Source organism: Eleutherodactylus coqui, chromosome 1, assembly GCF_035609145.1.
Source record: "Eleutherodactylus coqui strain aEleCoq1 chromosome 1, aEleCoq1.hap1, whole genome shotgun sequence".
NCBI lineage: Eukaryota > Metazoa > Chordata > Amphibia > Anura > Eleutherodactylidae > Eleutherodactylus > Eleutherodactylus coqui.
Genome location: NC_089837.1, coordinates 267,907,280 through 267,922,607, shown reverse-complemented (window position 1 = coordinate 267,922,607; position 15,328 = coordinate 267,907,280). Strand labels below are relative to the sequence as shown.

General features: G+C 47.2%; 1 protein-coding gene across 1 annotated transcript in view; it reads left to right on the top strand.

The window, feature by feature from the left end:
* The window catches only part of TNNI1 (troponin I1, slow skeletal type), a 134,671-nt gene extending 122,001 nt beyond the window's left edge, over positions 1 to 12,670 (top strand). The window contains exon 6 of the mRNA XM_066608655.1: positions 11,128 to 12,670. The gene's annotated coding sequence lies outside the window, so the exon portion shown is untranslated. The remainder of the gene's footprint in view (positions 1 to 11,127) is intronic.
* The last annotated feature ends 2,658 nt before the right edge of the window (positions 12,671 to 15,328 follow it).

Sequence of the window (15,328 nt, the reverse complement as noted above, 5' to 3'; positions counted from 1 at the left end):
CGTTGAGGTTCTTGAAGGCTACACTCACTCCTAACACTCTCCCTGCCTATGCAGCACTTCTGTCCCTAATGCCAGGTGCAACGGTCTGCAGAGGCGATTTTGAGAAAAAAAAAAATCCCACTGCTAACAGCAGCCAACACACAGCTATCAGTGGCCCTAATAAGGACCTTTGGGGGGTCTTGAAGCCTACACTAACTACCAATTCTTTCCCTACAGCAGCTCCGGTATAAACAGCACTGTCCCTCATCTAACTCACACCGCATCTGAGGCGAACCGCGGGAGGGGCCGACTTTTATATTAGGCGAACACCTGATCTCGCCAGCCACTCACAGCAGGGGGGTGGTATAGGGCTTAAACGTTGCAGGGGGAAGTTGTAATGCCTTCCCTGTCTTTCAATTGGCCAGAAAAGCGCGCTAACGTCTCAGGGAAGGAAGTGAAAGTAACCAGAACACCGCATGGTGTTCGTTACGAATAACGAACATCCCGAACACCCTAATATTCGCACGAATATCAAGCTCGGACGAACGCGTTCGCTCATCTCTACTGACTACCCATTACAGTTCTTTTTTCACTGTAAAATCCGCAGCATTTTTTTTCTCCGGGGGTCTATGGGACTTGTTAATGTTAAAATTGCATTGTGCAAAATCACGATTTCGCGGTAAATTGCGATTTTTGCCGCGATGCGTTTTATAACATTTGAAAGCCCCATAGACACCTGGAAGAAAAAAACACAGCAAATTCGCAAACGCTAGTGGGTAGTCACCCCAAGGCGGAAGTGCAGTCCCCTCTGCAGTCCACTGTCCATTGTTAGGCACTAGAGATGAGCGAGCACCAAAATGCTCGGGTGCTCGTTTCTCGGGACGAAATTATCGCGATGCTCGAGGGTTCGTTTTGAGTAACGAACCCCATTGAAGTCAATGGGCGACCCGAGCATTTTTGTATATCGCCGATGCTCGCTAAGGTTTTCATTTGTGAAAATCTGGGCAATTCAAGAAAGTGATGGGAACGACACAGCAACGGATAGGGCAGGCGAGGGGCTACATGTTGGGCTGCATCTCAAGTTCCCAGGTCCCACTATTAAGCCACAATAGCGGCCAGAGTGGGCCCCCCCTCCCAACAATTTTTACTTCTGAAAAGCCCTCATTAGCAAGGCATACCTTAGCTAAGCACCACACTACCTCCAACAAAGCACAATCACTACCTGCATGACACTCTGCTGCCACTTCTCCTGGGTTACATGCTGACCAACCACCCCCTCCCCCCTCCCCGCACGACCCAGTGTCCACAGCGCACACCAAACTGTCCCTGCCCAGCCTTCAGCTGCCCTCATGCCACGCCACACTCATGTCTATTTATAAGTGCGTCTGCCATGAGGAGGAACTGCAGGCACACACTGCAGAGGGCTGGCATGGCTAGGCAGCGACCCTCTTTAAAAGGGGCGGGGCGATAGCCCACAATGCTGTACAGAAGCAATGAGAAATCCAATCCTGTGCCACCTCCATCTGGAGCTGCACACGTGGGCATAGCAATGGGGAACCTATGTGCCACACACTATTCATTCTGTCAAGGTGTCTGCATGCCCCAGTCAGACCGCGGTTTTTTATAAATAGTCACAGGCAGGTACAACTCCGCAATGGGAATTCCGTGTGCACCCACAGCATGGGTGGCTCCCTGGAACCCACCGGCGGTACATAAATATATCCCATTGCATTGCCCATCACAGCTGAGGTAATGTCGTGCTTAATGTAGGTGGGCTTCGGCCCACACTGCATGCCCCAGTCAGACTGGGGTTCTTTAGAAGTGGACACATGCAGTTACAACTCCCTGTGGACCCACGGCATGGGTGGCTCCCTGGAACCCCAAAAATTGGTGTACCAACAGTACTAATTTACCTGAGAAAAATTGCCCATGCCCAACCAAGAGGGCAGGTGAAACCCATTGATCGCTTTGGTTAATGTGGCTTAATTGGTAACTAGGCCTGGAGGCAGCCCAGTTAAAATAAAAATTGGTTGAGGTGAAAGTTTCAACGCTTTAATGAGCATTGAAACGTATAAAAATTGTTTACAAAAATTATATGACTGAGCCTTGTGGGCCTAAGAAAAATTGCCCGTTCGGCGTGATTATGTGAGGTTTCAGGAGGAGGAGCAAGAGGAGGAGGAGGAATATTATACACAGATTGATGAAGCAAAAAGGTCCCCATTTTTGATGGTGATAGAGAACGATGCTTCCATCCGCGGGTGCAGCCTACGTATTGCTTAGGTATCGCTGCTGTCCGCTGGTGAAGAAGAGAAGTCTGGGGAAATCCAGGCTTTGTTCATCTTGATGAGTGTAAGTCTGTCGGCACTGTCGGTTGACAGGTGGGTACGCTTATCCGTGATGATTCCCCCAGCCGCACTAAACACACTCTCTGACAAGACGCTAGCCGCAGGACAAGCAAGCACCTCCAGGGCATACAGCGCGAGTTCAGGCCACGTGTCCAGCTTCGACACCCAGTAGTTGTAGGGGGCAGAGGCGTCACCGAGGACGGTCGTGCGATCGGCTACGTACTCCCTCACCATCCATTTACAGTGCTCCCGCCAACTCAGCCTTGACTGGGGACCAGTGACACAGTCTTGCTGGGGAGCCAGACAGCTGGCAAAGGCCTTGGATACTGGTCCCCTGCCTGCGCTGTACATGCTGCCTGATCTCTGCGCCTCCCCTGCTACCTGGCCCTCGGAACTGCGCCTTCGGCCACTAGCGCTGTCGGATGGGAAGTTTACCATCAGTTTGTCCACCAGCGCCCTGTGGTATAGCATCATTCTCGAACCCCTTTCCTCTTCGGGAATGAGAGTGGAAAGGTTCTCCTTATACCGTGGGTCGAGCAGTGTGTACACCCAGTAATCCGTAGTGGCCAGAATGCATGTAACGCGAGGGTCACGAGAAAGGCATCCTAACATGAAGTCAGCCATGTGGGCCAGGGTGCCTGTATGCAACACATGGCTGTCCTCACTAGGAAGATCACTTTCAGGATCCTCCTCCTCCTCCTTCTCCTCTGGCCATACACGCTGAAAGGATGACAGGCAAGCAGCATGTGTACCCTCAGCAGTGGGCCAAGCTGTCTCTTCCCCCTCCTCCTCATGCTCCCCCCCTCCTCCTCCTCCTCCTCCTCCTCCTCCTCAGGCCATACACGCTGAAAGGATGACAGGCAAGCAGCATGGGTATCTTCAGCAGTGGGCCAAGCTGTCTCTTCCCCCTCCTCCTCATGCTCCTCACCCTCCTCCTCCTCCTCAACGCGCTGAGATATAGACATGAGGGTGCTCTGACTATCCAGCGACATACTGTCTTCCCCCGCCTCCGTTTCCGAGTGCAAAGCGTCTGCCTTTATGCTTTGCAGGGAACTTCTCAAGAGGCATAGCAGAGGAATGGTGACGCTAATGATTGCAGCATCCCCGCTCAGCATCTGGGTAGACTCCTCAAAGTTTCCAAGGACCTGGCAGATGTCTGCCAACCAGGCCCACTCTTCTGTAAATAATTGAGGAGGCTGACTCCCACTACGCCGCCCATGTTGGAGTTGGTATTCCGCAATAGCTCTACGCTGCTCATAGAGCCTGGCCAACATGTGGAGCGTAGAGTTCCACCGTGTGGGCACGTCGCACAGCAGTCGGTGCACTGGCAGATGAAACCGATGTTGCAGGGTCCGCAGGGTGGCAGCGTCCGTCTTGGAGTTGCGGAAATGTGCGCTGACCCGGCACACCTTTCCGAGCAGGTATGACAAGTGTGGGTAGCTTTTCAGAAAGCGCTGAACCACCAAATTAAAGACATGGGCCAGGCATGGCACGTGCGTGAGGCTGCCGAGCTGCAGAGTCTCCACCAGATTACGGCCGTTGTCACACACGACCATGCCCGGTTGGAGGCTCAGCGGCGCAAGCCAGCGGTCGGTCTGCTCTGTCAGACCCTGCAGCAGTTTGTGGGCCGTGTGCCTCTTCTCTCCTAAGCTGAGTAGTTTCAGCACGGCCAGCTGACGCTTGCCCACCGCTGTGCTGCCATGGCGCGACACCGACTGCTGGCGATGTGCTGCTGCTGACACATCTTGATTGCGAGACAGAGGTTGCGTAGGAGGAGGAGGAGGAGGAGGAGGGTGGTTTAGTGGAGGAAGCATACACCGCCGCAGATACCACCACCGAGCTGGGGCACGCAATTCGGGGGGTGGGTAGGACGTGAGCGGTCCCAGGCTCTGACTCTGTCCCAGCCTCCACTAAATTCACCCAATGTGCCATCAGGGAGATATAGTGGCCCTGCCCGCCTGTGCTTGTCCACGTGTCTGTTGTTAAGTGGACCTTGGCAGTAACCGCGTTGGTGAGGGCGCGTACAATGTTGCGGGAGACGTGGTCGTGCAGGGCTGGGACGGCACATCGGGAAAAGTAGTGGCAACTGGGAACCGAGTAGCGCAGGGCCACCGCCGCCATCATGCTTTTGAAAGCCTCCGTTTCCACAAGCCTATACGGCAGCATCTCCAGGCTGATCAATTTGGCAATGTGCACATTTAACGCTTGAGCGTGCGGGTGCGTGGTGGCGTACTTGCGCTTGCGCTCAAACAGTGGCGCTAGCGACGTCTGGACGCTGCGCTGAGAGACATTGCTGGATGGGGCCGAGGACAGCGGAGGTGAGGGTGTGGGTGCCAGGAGACGGTAGTGCCTGTGTCCTCAGAGGGGGGTTGGATCTCAGTGGCAGGTTGGGGCACAGGGGGAGAGGCAGTGGTGCAAACTGGAGACGGTGAACGGCCTTCGTCCCACCTTGTGGGGTGCTTGGCCATCATATGCCTGCGCATCCTGGTGGTGGTGGCTCCCCAGCTGATCTTGGCGCGACAAAGGTTGCACACCACTGTTCGTCGGTCGTCAGGCGTCTCTGTGAAAAACTGCCACACCGTAGAGCACCTTGACCTCTGCAGGGTGGTATGGCGCGAGGGGGCGCTTTGGGAAACAGTTGGTGGATTATTCGGTCTGGCCCTGCCTCTACCCCTGGCCACCGCACTGGCTCGGCCTGTGCCCACACACTGACTTGGGCCTCCGAGTCCTCGCCCGCATCCACGTCCTATAGGCCTACCCCTACCCCTCAGCATGGTGTATTACCAGTAGTGCAGAAACAGAACGCTGTAATTAAATGTGCCGCTTATTGGCCTGTGGTTGGAGGCTGACTTCGCTTACGGAACGCCAGGAAATAATTTTGCGCAAGCCTGCTGTAACACTTAGCTGGCTGCATATGAATTAGGAAGACTACTACACCCAGCACAGACCCAGAACACTGAGGACAGTCACAGGCAGCCGAAATAGATTTTTTTCCCCAAATGTTTTTGCAAAGGCCCACTGCCTATATTCAATAAATATGTCTTCTGTCCCTGCCTCACAATATATGTGTTCTGTCCCTGCCTCACAATATATGTCTTCTTTCCCTGCCTTACCACCACTTATGGCCCTGGAGTATTACTGCAGGGCGCAATGCTCTGCACGGCCGATATACAAAAAAAAAAAAAAGTGCAACACTGCAAAGCCTCCACAGTACTGCACACGGCTAGATGTGGCCCTAAGAAGGGCCGTTGGGGTTCTTGAAGCCTAAAATACTCCTAACGCTCTCCCTATAGCAACTCCACCAAGACAGCACTTTCCGTAAACTATGTCAGAACGCATCTGTGGCGAGCCGCGGGAGGGGCGGATTTTTATACTCGGGTGACACCTGATCTCGCCAGCCACTGCAGGGGGGTGGTATAGGGCTTGAACGTCGCAGGGGGAAGTTGTTATGCCTTCCCTGTCTTTCTATTGGCCAGAAAAGCGCGCTAACGTCTCAGAGATGAAAGTGAAAGTAACTCGAACATCGCGTGGTACTCGTCACGAGTAACGAGCATCTCGAACACGCTAATACTCGAACGAGTATCAAGCTCGGACGAGTACGTTCGCTCATCTCTATTAGGCACTCAATTTTTCTAGCAACTAGGACCTCCAAAAGACCCCCCTCACGATGAGATCACGTCTGGGTGTAATTAATAGCCTATGGCCTTCTGAAGGCCCCTACAACTATCACTGTTCATCTATTAAAATGTGCTTGTAGCACGACTTACTAGGATGCCTGCGAAAATACAGCATAATGCATAGTATTGCATTATGCTATAAGTAGACATGAGTGAGCGTACTTGTCCGAGCTTGATGCTCGTTCGAGTATTAGGGTACTCGAGATGCTCGTTACTCAAGACGAACACCACGCGGTGTTCGAGTCACTTCCATTTTCTTCCCAGAAAAGTTTGCGCCTTTTTTCTGGCCAATAGAAACACAGGGAAGGCATTACAACTTCCTCCTGTGAAGTTCCAACCCTATCCCACCCCCCTGCAGTGAGTGACTGGGGAGATCAGGTGACACCCGAGTATCTAAACTGGGGCCGGCCGCGGCTCGCCACAGATGCACGCTGAGAGACATTAGGGAAAGTGCCGTCCTGCTGTAGCTGCTATAGGGAGAGTGTTAGGCTGTTATCTTCGTCTTCAAGAACCCCAACGGTCCTTCTTAGGGCCACATCTGACTGTGTGCAGTACTGTTGAGGCTGCTTTAAGCAGTTTTGCACATTTTTTTTTTTTTTTTTGTATATCGGGCGTGCAGACCATAGCGTCCTCAGTCTGCAGTCATTTTACTGAGTATAGGGGTAGTACTGGTGAGGCAGGGACAGTGGTACAGGGAAAGAGATATACTGGCTATATAGGCAGTGGGCTTTTTCAAAAAAATTGGAAAAAAAAATCTTTGGGCTACCTGTGACCGTGTTCAGTTTACTGCGTGTCTGCTGGGGGTAGTAGTCGCTCATTATTACCCAGCGAAGCCTGTGACCGTGTACAGTTTACTGCATGTCTGCTGGGGGTAGTAGTCACTTATTACCCAGCTAAGCGTTACAACAGGCTTGCGCATAATTGTTTCCTGGCTCTGCTGTGTCTGTTACATGATCACCGTCATCCCGCCAGAGGGAAAGAGTATACATATATACGCTATATACGGTGTCTGTCTGGTTTTTCACCTCACCATTTAAAAAAATTGAAGCAAAATACTTAAAGGGGTTGTCCCGCGAAAGCAAGTGGGGTTATACACTTCTGTATGGCCATATTAATGCATTTTGTAATATACATCGTGCATTAAATATGAGCCATACAGAAGTTATATACTCACCTTCCCTGCGCTGGCGTCCCCGTCTCCATGGTGCCGTCTAATTTCAGCGTCTAATCGCACGATTAGACGCGCTTGCGCAGAAGGGTCTTCTCCCATCTGGTCGGTCCGGGCACGAGCTGCGTTATGGCTCCGCCCCACTCTACGCATCATCACGTAGCTCCGCCCCATCACGTGTGCCGATTCCAGCCAATCAGAAGGCTGGAATCGGCAATGGACCGCACAGAGCCCACGGTGCACCATGGGAGAGAACCTGCGGTGCATCGTGGGTGAAGATCCCGGCGGCCATCTTGGAGGAAAAGAAGGAAGAAGTTGCAGAGAGGTGATTCGGGTAAGTAAATTTTTTTTTTTTTTTTTTTTAAATTTCAACACATCCCTTGGGTTTGTCCTGCGCTGAACGGGGCCGCCTATGCAAAAAAAAAAAAAAAACCCGTTTCAGCGCGGGACAACCCCTTTAAGGCCTACCACTGGCCTTTGGCCACTTGACTGGTTCTTCGCTGTGAATTCCAGTAGCTCAGTCATACGCACCTAGGTCTCACAACAGGCTTGCGCATAATTGTTTCCTGGCTCTGCTGTGTCCGTTACATGATCGCCGTCATCCCGCCAGAGGGAAAGAGTATACATATATACGCTGCATACGGTGTCTGTCTGGTTTTTCACCTCACCATTTTAAAAAAATTGAAGCAAAATACTTAAGGCCTACCACTGGCCTTTGGCCACTTGACTGGTTCTGCGCTGTGAATTCCAGTAGCTCAGTCATACGCACCTAGGTCTGACTATAGGCTTGCGCATAATTGTTTCCTGGCTCTGCTGTGCATTCCGTAAGCGAAGTCAGCCTCCAACTACAGGCCAATAAGCGACACATTTAATTACAGCGTTCTGTTTCTGCTCTACTCGTAATACAGCATGCTGAGACTGTTATCTCCCTAAACTGCTGCAACGGGAATGTTACTGTGGCCTGCCTTGACTGCTACTACTACTGAAATGGAACTAATACTGTGCTCCCCCTATACTGCTGCTTCGGAATTGTTACTGGGGCCTGTCTTGACTGCTACTATTACTGAAATGGAACTAAGACTGTGCTCCCCCTATACTGCTGCTAGTGATATGTTACTGGGGCCTGTCTAGACTGCTACTACTACTGAAATGGAACTAATACTGTGCTCCCCCTATACTGCTGCAAGTGATATGTTACTGGGGCCTGTCTAGACTGCTACTACTACAGAAATGGAACTAATACTGTGCTCCCCCTATACTGCTGCTAGTGATATGTTACTGGGGCCTGTTTAGACTGCTACTACTACTGAAATGGAACTAATACTGTGCTCCCCCTATACTGCTGCTTTGGAATTGTTACTGGGGCCTGTCTTGACTGCTACTATTACTGAAAAGGAACTAATGCTGTGCTCCCCCTATACTGCTGCTAGTGATATGTTACTGGGGCCTGTCTAGACTGCTACTATTACTCAAATGGAACTAATACTATGCTCCCCCTATACTGCTGCTTTGGAATTGTTACTGGGGCCTGTCTTGACTGCTACTATTACTGAAATGGGCGGTTGGGCAGCATGTAACCCAGGAGAAGTGGCAGCGGAGTGTCATGCAGGCAATGATTGTGCTTTGTTGGAGGTAGTGTGGTGCTTAGCTAAGGTATGCCTTGCTAATGAGGGTTTTTCAGAAGTAAAAATTGTTGGGGGGGGGGCGCGCTCTTGCTGCTATTGTCGCTTAATAGTGGGACCTGGGAACTTGAGATGCAGCCCAACATGTAGCCCCTCGCCTGCCCTATCCATTTCTGTGTCGTTCCTATCACTTTCTTGAATTTCCCAGATTTTCACAAATGAAAACCTTAGCGGAGCATAGGTCCCATACAAAAATGCTCGGGTCGCCCATTGACTTCAATGGGGTTCGTTACTCGAAACGAACCCTCGAGCATCGCGGGAAGTTCGACTCGAGTAACGAGCACCCGAGCATTTTGGTGCTCGCTCATCTCTAGCTATAAGCATTCAAATGATTCTTCTAGGGACTAAAAAGAAAAAAGTGAAAAAAATTATATATATAATTTTTTTCTATTTTTAATGTTCAATAATTTTTATTGGAAAAGACAGAAGAAAACATGACAATCATTAGGTAGCACAACTTGTGTGCCCAAATTTGTCTTTTTTTTCAAAGAATTTATAACGAGATTAACCAAGAAATAACAGGCTGGGTTTGGGAAGGGTGCTGGAAAGTGGAGTAGGTAGGGGGAGTTCAGAGTAGTGATTCCAAGGTATTGCCTAAGATAACATAAAATAGATATTTTTTTTAATTATTCCAAAAAAGAAATAATATAAAATGTTTAAAAAATCTCCTTTTTCCAATCATCACAACAGAAAAGATAAGTAAAACTTTGTATCGCTTAATCCGCAAAAGTTGATTCTATTAAAATATCACATTGTTATTCTTGCATAGTGAATGCCATAAAAAAAAACAAGAATTGCAGTTTTTTTCGGTTACCTCATCTTCAAGAAAAAGATCGAATAAAAAGCGATCAACAACTCACACATTACCCAAAATGGTACCAATAAAAACTATGGGTCACCTCGCAATGAGCCTTCACACAGTTGCATTGGCAGAAAAATAAAAAAGTTATGTGAAGGTCAAAAGGTGGTGAGTTGTGGGAGTGAGCAGGGGTGAGCGGGTGGGGGGAGAGAGTGAGAGAGAGATCTCCCCCTTGTTCCTCCCCGCTCCCCCAGCTGCTCCCCGCCCCCCGCTACAATTACCTCTCAAAACTGGGGTAATTGTAGCTGACTTGTTCCATTTTAAATACTGCCTTTTTATAAAACCCATTGAAATCAACGGGGAACAAAACTGAAACATTTAATTCATTTTTATTTAGGTTTCTCTGCTCCTCAAACGAAACAGAAGTGCTTAGGCCTAATTCCCACGGGCAAATTTCCACCGCGTCTAGTACGGCGGAAATCTGCGGCGTTGCCCCGCAGCTACTAGGTTCTATTGAACCTAATAGCGCAATGCTCACGGTGCGGAATTCCGCAGCGTGAAATTACCCGTAATCACCCGCCGCATGCTCTATTTGCCATGGGCGTATGCACGGACAGCTTCCATTGCAGTCAATGGAAGCCGTCCGTCACGCTATCTTCCGCTGTACCACAGCGGTAGATAGCATGAAAAGGCTTCCCCGCCCACCGACGCCTGCGTCATATGACGGACTCCGCTGTGGAATTCTGCTCGCGGAGCCCATCACGGCCGTGGGCACTAGGCCTTAAGGCCAATTACACACAGGCGAGTGCGATATCGGGCCGTGAAACTCGGACTGATATCGCACTCACCAGCATGCAATTTCCCTCAGATGCGAGGCCTTTTTGTTTCAAAAATGACTCACATTACGTCAAGGATGTAGCAATCCACCGCCGTGGCTTTTCATTGCACTCCCATGCATTGCACTCACGTGAACCTCGCAAGCCATTCAATGCTTTGCCTGCCCAATTGAAAACAAAGGGTGATGCATTCCAAGGGAATGCCCAAAGATAGGACATGCCGCTTATGTATATTATCCCATTTAAAAGAATAAGGTTCGTATGCGTGCAGGATTTGTGCATCTCGCAATGCACAAATCTTGTGTGGTTTTTCTCAGCCATGTAAAAACTGCCTAACTGAGCCTAATGCCAGTGTGGACGAGCCCTTATATAAAAATTTTATTAAAGGGAATGTGTCATCAGAAAATGGCCTATCGTTTTAAGTTTTATATGTTGCATTCACAGTTTTTGAATGTTTTCCCTATGGATATGCTATAAATATATTTCCCTGTAATACCCTTTTAAATTGCAGTATATAAACTGGACAACCCCTATAAACTCTAGGTGTTATACTATGTCTGACCATAATTTATTTTAGTTGTGAAAAGAAATCTAATATTGTAACTTGTTTTGATTTTAGCTTTTCTCTTACTTTTTTCCAGAATCACATGGATCTTCACTTGCTTCATTTCTTTTTTCTGCTGCTTTTTCTCAACTTGCTGTTTTGTTTTTTTTAAAGCAAATCAATATACTGCCCTGTAACACTTCTCTGCAACTGTTAAGTCACTCAAGTGAACAGAAATCACTTTACTGTCAATGTTTATCACTGAACATAATTTTACACTTTGAATAGAAGAGTTATCTACATTCTGTTTGCACTGATCTATAATAAAGGTTGTAACACAGGAACATGTATAATGCAATTAACAGTGAAAAGATTCTGAAAGACCAACTCTTTGAGAACACCACCCCCTTATTTAGACCAAATTTCTTGTGACAGATTTCAGTCCCAGCAACTGAATTTTGAGTGGTCATCTCCAAGAGGATTCACTGTATTTACAGAATCACTTGGTTCATAATTTACTCTATATAGAGAACTATGTAAACTGTAAAATGCTGTTCAAAACTGGACACACGCTTTACATTTGTCAAGTAGTGAACATGACTCTACTAATGTCTGCCTGCATCCATTGAAAATACTGTGTTTTTAGCATCCTATAACTCTAAACAAGACAAAATGGGATTACCAGCATATTCTGGTTAGGGCTACTTGCCCATTTTAAGATTTGGAAACAAAACTTTATTTAGTTTCCAGCAGACGGGAGAAAAAATATATATATACTGTTTCCTACATCATTCATTCATTTATTACTCTCACCTTGTGTTTTTTAACTGCCTTTTTACAGTGGTCACTAATGGGCTCCTCAAAGGGTTGCAGGACCTCTCTTCCTCACTGGCGGCTGAGTGGAACATCAGTGTTGTTCCTCTCTCCACAGGTTACACTGCTTCCCCCATGTGCTGAATCCTGTTCTCCCTTCTGTGTCCTTTGATAAACAGGTCCCAGTATACTGCTGTCTATGTCCATCTGTAGCAGAGATGCTAGGGTTTCTTTTCCATTCCCCTGTTACTGTCCCTCTGCACTATATTGTTGTAATACAGTTGTTTGCTGGTTGATAGCGGTTTCTTGTGATAAAGTTAGGCAATGTTACTAGAAGGAAGGATGGGAATCTGAAGCATGTAGTGTTCACATGGGCGGACACTGCGGTTGACATCACTGTGTTATAAAAGAGGAAGCTCCATGAGTGCCATATTGTAGAGCGAGTTCAAATTTGATGCAATAAGTGGCGGTCAGTAACTACAAGGGCCTGCTGTTCACTGAGACACTCTCAGCCTGCTATGCAGTTGAGATAGTGGCAGAATTCACTGGGCAACTAAACCAGGATAGCTTTGACTTTGAAATGTGATTAGCCTCTGGTGAGAAATCAGAACTGTGGCATAAGCTATGCTTCAGACCTAGTGACCACCGCATGACTTCAGACCTAACAAGCTGTGAGAGCTCCGATGCGAGCTACTGTGGCCAGCTGGTCACTAGCTGTTCTTTATTTTGGTTTACAAATACCGATAAGACTTTACCTGTACACTTTCAGACATGAGCTGCAATTCTGCTTTGCTATTGCCTGTTACCAGTTAATAAAGAACTATTATTAAGCAAAATGTCTGTGCCTCTTCTGGATATCAGGAAACAAACATCTGACTATTTGCAACTATGCAGTAGGACCTTTCTTTGCTTCCCTCCACCTAGTGAGTGACTTTATGGCACCATCCACATTACCAGGCAAGTGACACTACTGACATAAATGTGGCCATGCTTGTAGTTTCTCCTCTGGTTCAAGTAATGGTATCCCAGTCAGTAAGGCTTCCATATCCCCTCCTAAGTGAGGGACCCCCAGTAGCTGAGGGACTCGGAAGTTATTTCTGCTGGTCCCTGTAGCAACTGTGCCAACCTTCACTTAGTAACTCAGTATGTAAGGCTGAAAAAAAGATATATGTCCATCCAGTTATCCTGCAATTCACTTGTCTAATCTCATTAGGCTATGTTCCCACGCACTATTCATCTAGCGGTTCTATGGTGTTTTTGATTACATCACAAACACTGCTGAAAACCAAGTGCATTTTTACAGCTGATGGCTCTTGCACACAGCGATTTAGCAAAATTACTCATTCAAACTGCACAACCAAGGAACAAAATAGCGTGCGTAATTGCACGATTTTGTGGTGTTTTACCTGCTAACACCGGGGACTGATTAAACTGCTGAGCCAGTTTAAAACTGTGTCTCCTGCAAAAATGCACAGTAAAATGTGTGGTAACACGCAAAAACACATGATTATACTCCATTCAGAGCCTAATCACGTCATCTGGTTAGCGAATCTACACATGCGATTGTGTGCAGGAGCTCTAAAGAAAAGATTTTGTAATGCTGTTTGGGAACATAGCCTTGCATTCTCCAACACCGCCAAGTCTTTTCATATTGTTTTTGGTAGTTCCAAAATCAAATGTTCAATTGTTCCTCCCCCAATGCCAGCCCTACTGTATTATTGCAACTACTTCCCACAATCACACTCTTTCCATGTGAGTCTCCTCTTATTTTTCAATTTACATAGCCCAATAACAGTCTAGTCCTGGTGCAGATGTAAATTCATATCTAGCACACTTCTTTAGCAAAATAAAGAGTTTTACTACTTTGAAATATTAATGTATTGCAATAAATATATCCATTCACATAATATATATTTTTATTTTTTAAACAAATATACATTAGGCTTATATCCTGTCTCTTTCACAAGTATACTGACCAAAACTCAGAGCATTAGCATTTGGTTTACACAACAATTTACTATCATACAAGGTGTAGAAAAAAAGACTGATCCGGAGCTATATCTCAATACTGGTGTCTAATGGTGAAATAACAATAGCATAGGAAGGTATGCGTGCGCTACACAATAGTATTTGCGCAGGGGCCCCTATGGGGCCTTGCACTGCACCATACCATGGTGGAGTGCATGCAAGCCCTTCTATTCAAGTATGCTATTGTTATATCAATATAGCTCTGGATCAATCTTTTTGACTACACATTGTATAAGCCTAATGGTTGTGTACATAATTTAAGAAACACACACTGTATTTCTCTGACTAAAAGGCATATTCTTTAGCAAAGAAAAAAAGCTTGCTAAAAAGTGTTTGTCTTTTGGTCAGAGAGATCAGGTACAGCGCTTTTGCAATGTAACTGATTATTAGGACCCCCAACACCACCAGGGAATACCTCACCCCACTTTGTAGTTCCCGTCCAGCTACCATTGATTATCAGGGACTGTGAATCCTGACCCTTCTCCTGTGCAGTAATGCAGACACCAGGGGGTGAGGTCAGGGATTAGAGCCTCTGATAACCAACGTCAGCCAGACAGGAGCTGTGGAGTGAAGGTAAAGTACTTCCTGGTGGGGTGGACACCCAGCCAGAGATACAAGTTAAAGCAAAATTTCAGAACAGCTATCCAAAAAATAAGTAGGCCATGCAGCAAGACGATGACCCAAAGCACACAAGTCGCTGAAAAAAAGAGTGATCAAAGAAGAGTAAAATTAAAGTTTTGGAATGGTCAAGTCAAAGCCTTGACCTTAAATCTATAGAAATGTTGTGGAAGGACTTGAAGCGAAGGAAAACAACCAAAGAAACAAAGTTGAAGCTGCTTTTTAAGGAGGAATTGACTAAAATTCCTGGACTAATCAACAATTACTGGAAAATTTAGATACAGTTACTGAAAGTAACTTTTGCCACTCACAGACCTATCTGGGATACCGCCAGACATCACGGCTGCTCCCTCTGACATTTAATAAATCATCCTGATGAAGTAGTGCACATGTTAAGAGCACTACAGAAACGCATCGATGACGTGATTTTAGTGAGTTAGTAACCTCTCCAGATAGATAGTTGAGGTGTTAGAACTAGACGGCTGCCCGATATCATCCGTCGGGCGGCTACATCGATACCGATCTAGTTTCTCTTTATTCGCAGCGCTGCTGTGTTGAAGCATAGGGTTCCTTACCTAGAAGACTCTTATTATCAGAAGGACTTTAAGTGATCTGAACCATTGAAACAGCATTTAATAGCAGTGCAGGCATATGGGCAAATTTAACCCCTGAAGTGCTGGCTGGATTTGCTAAACAGTTAGCGATTACTCCCTGACCTGGTCTTTGATATTCAGAGCAGTATCTTTGGTCTTGGGCCATATGTATATTGAGTGGAAAGGTTCTTTATGTACAAGTTAACCCGTTCCTCTCCGACTCTGGTCTAAATAACAGTGGACTAT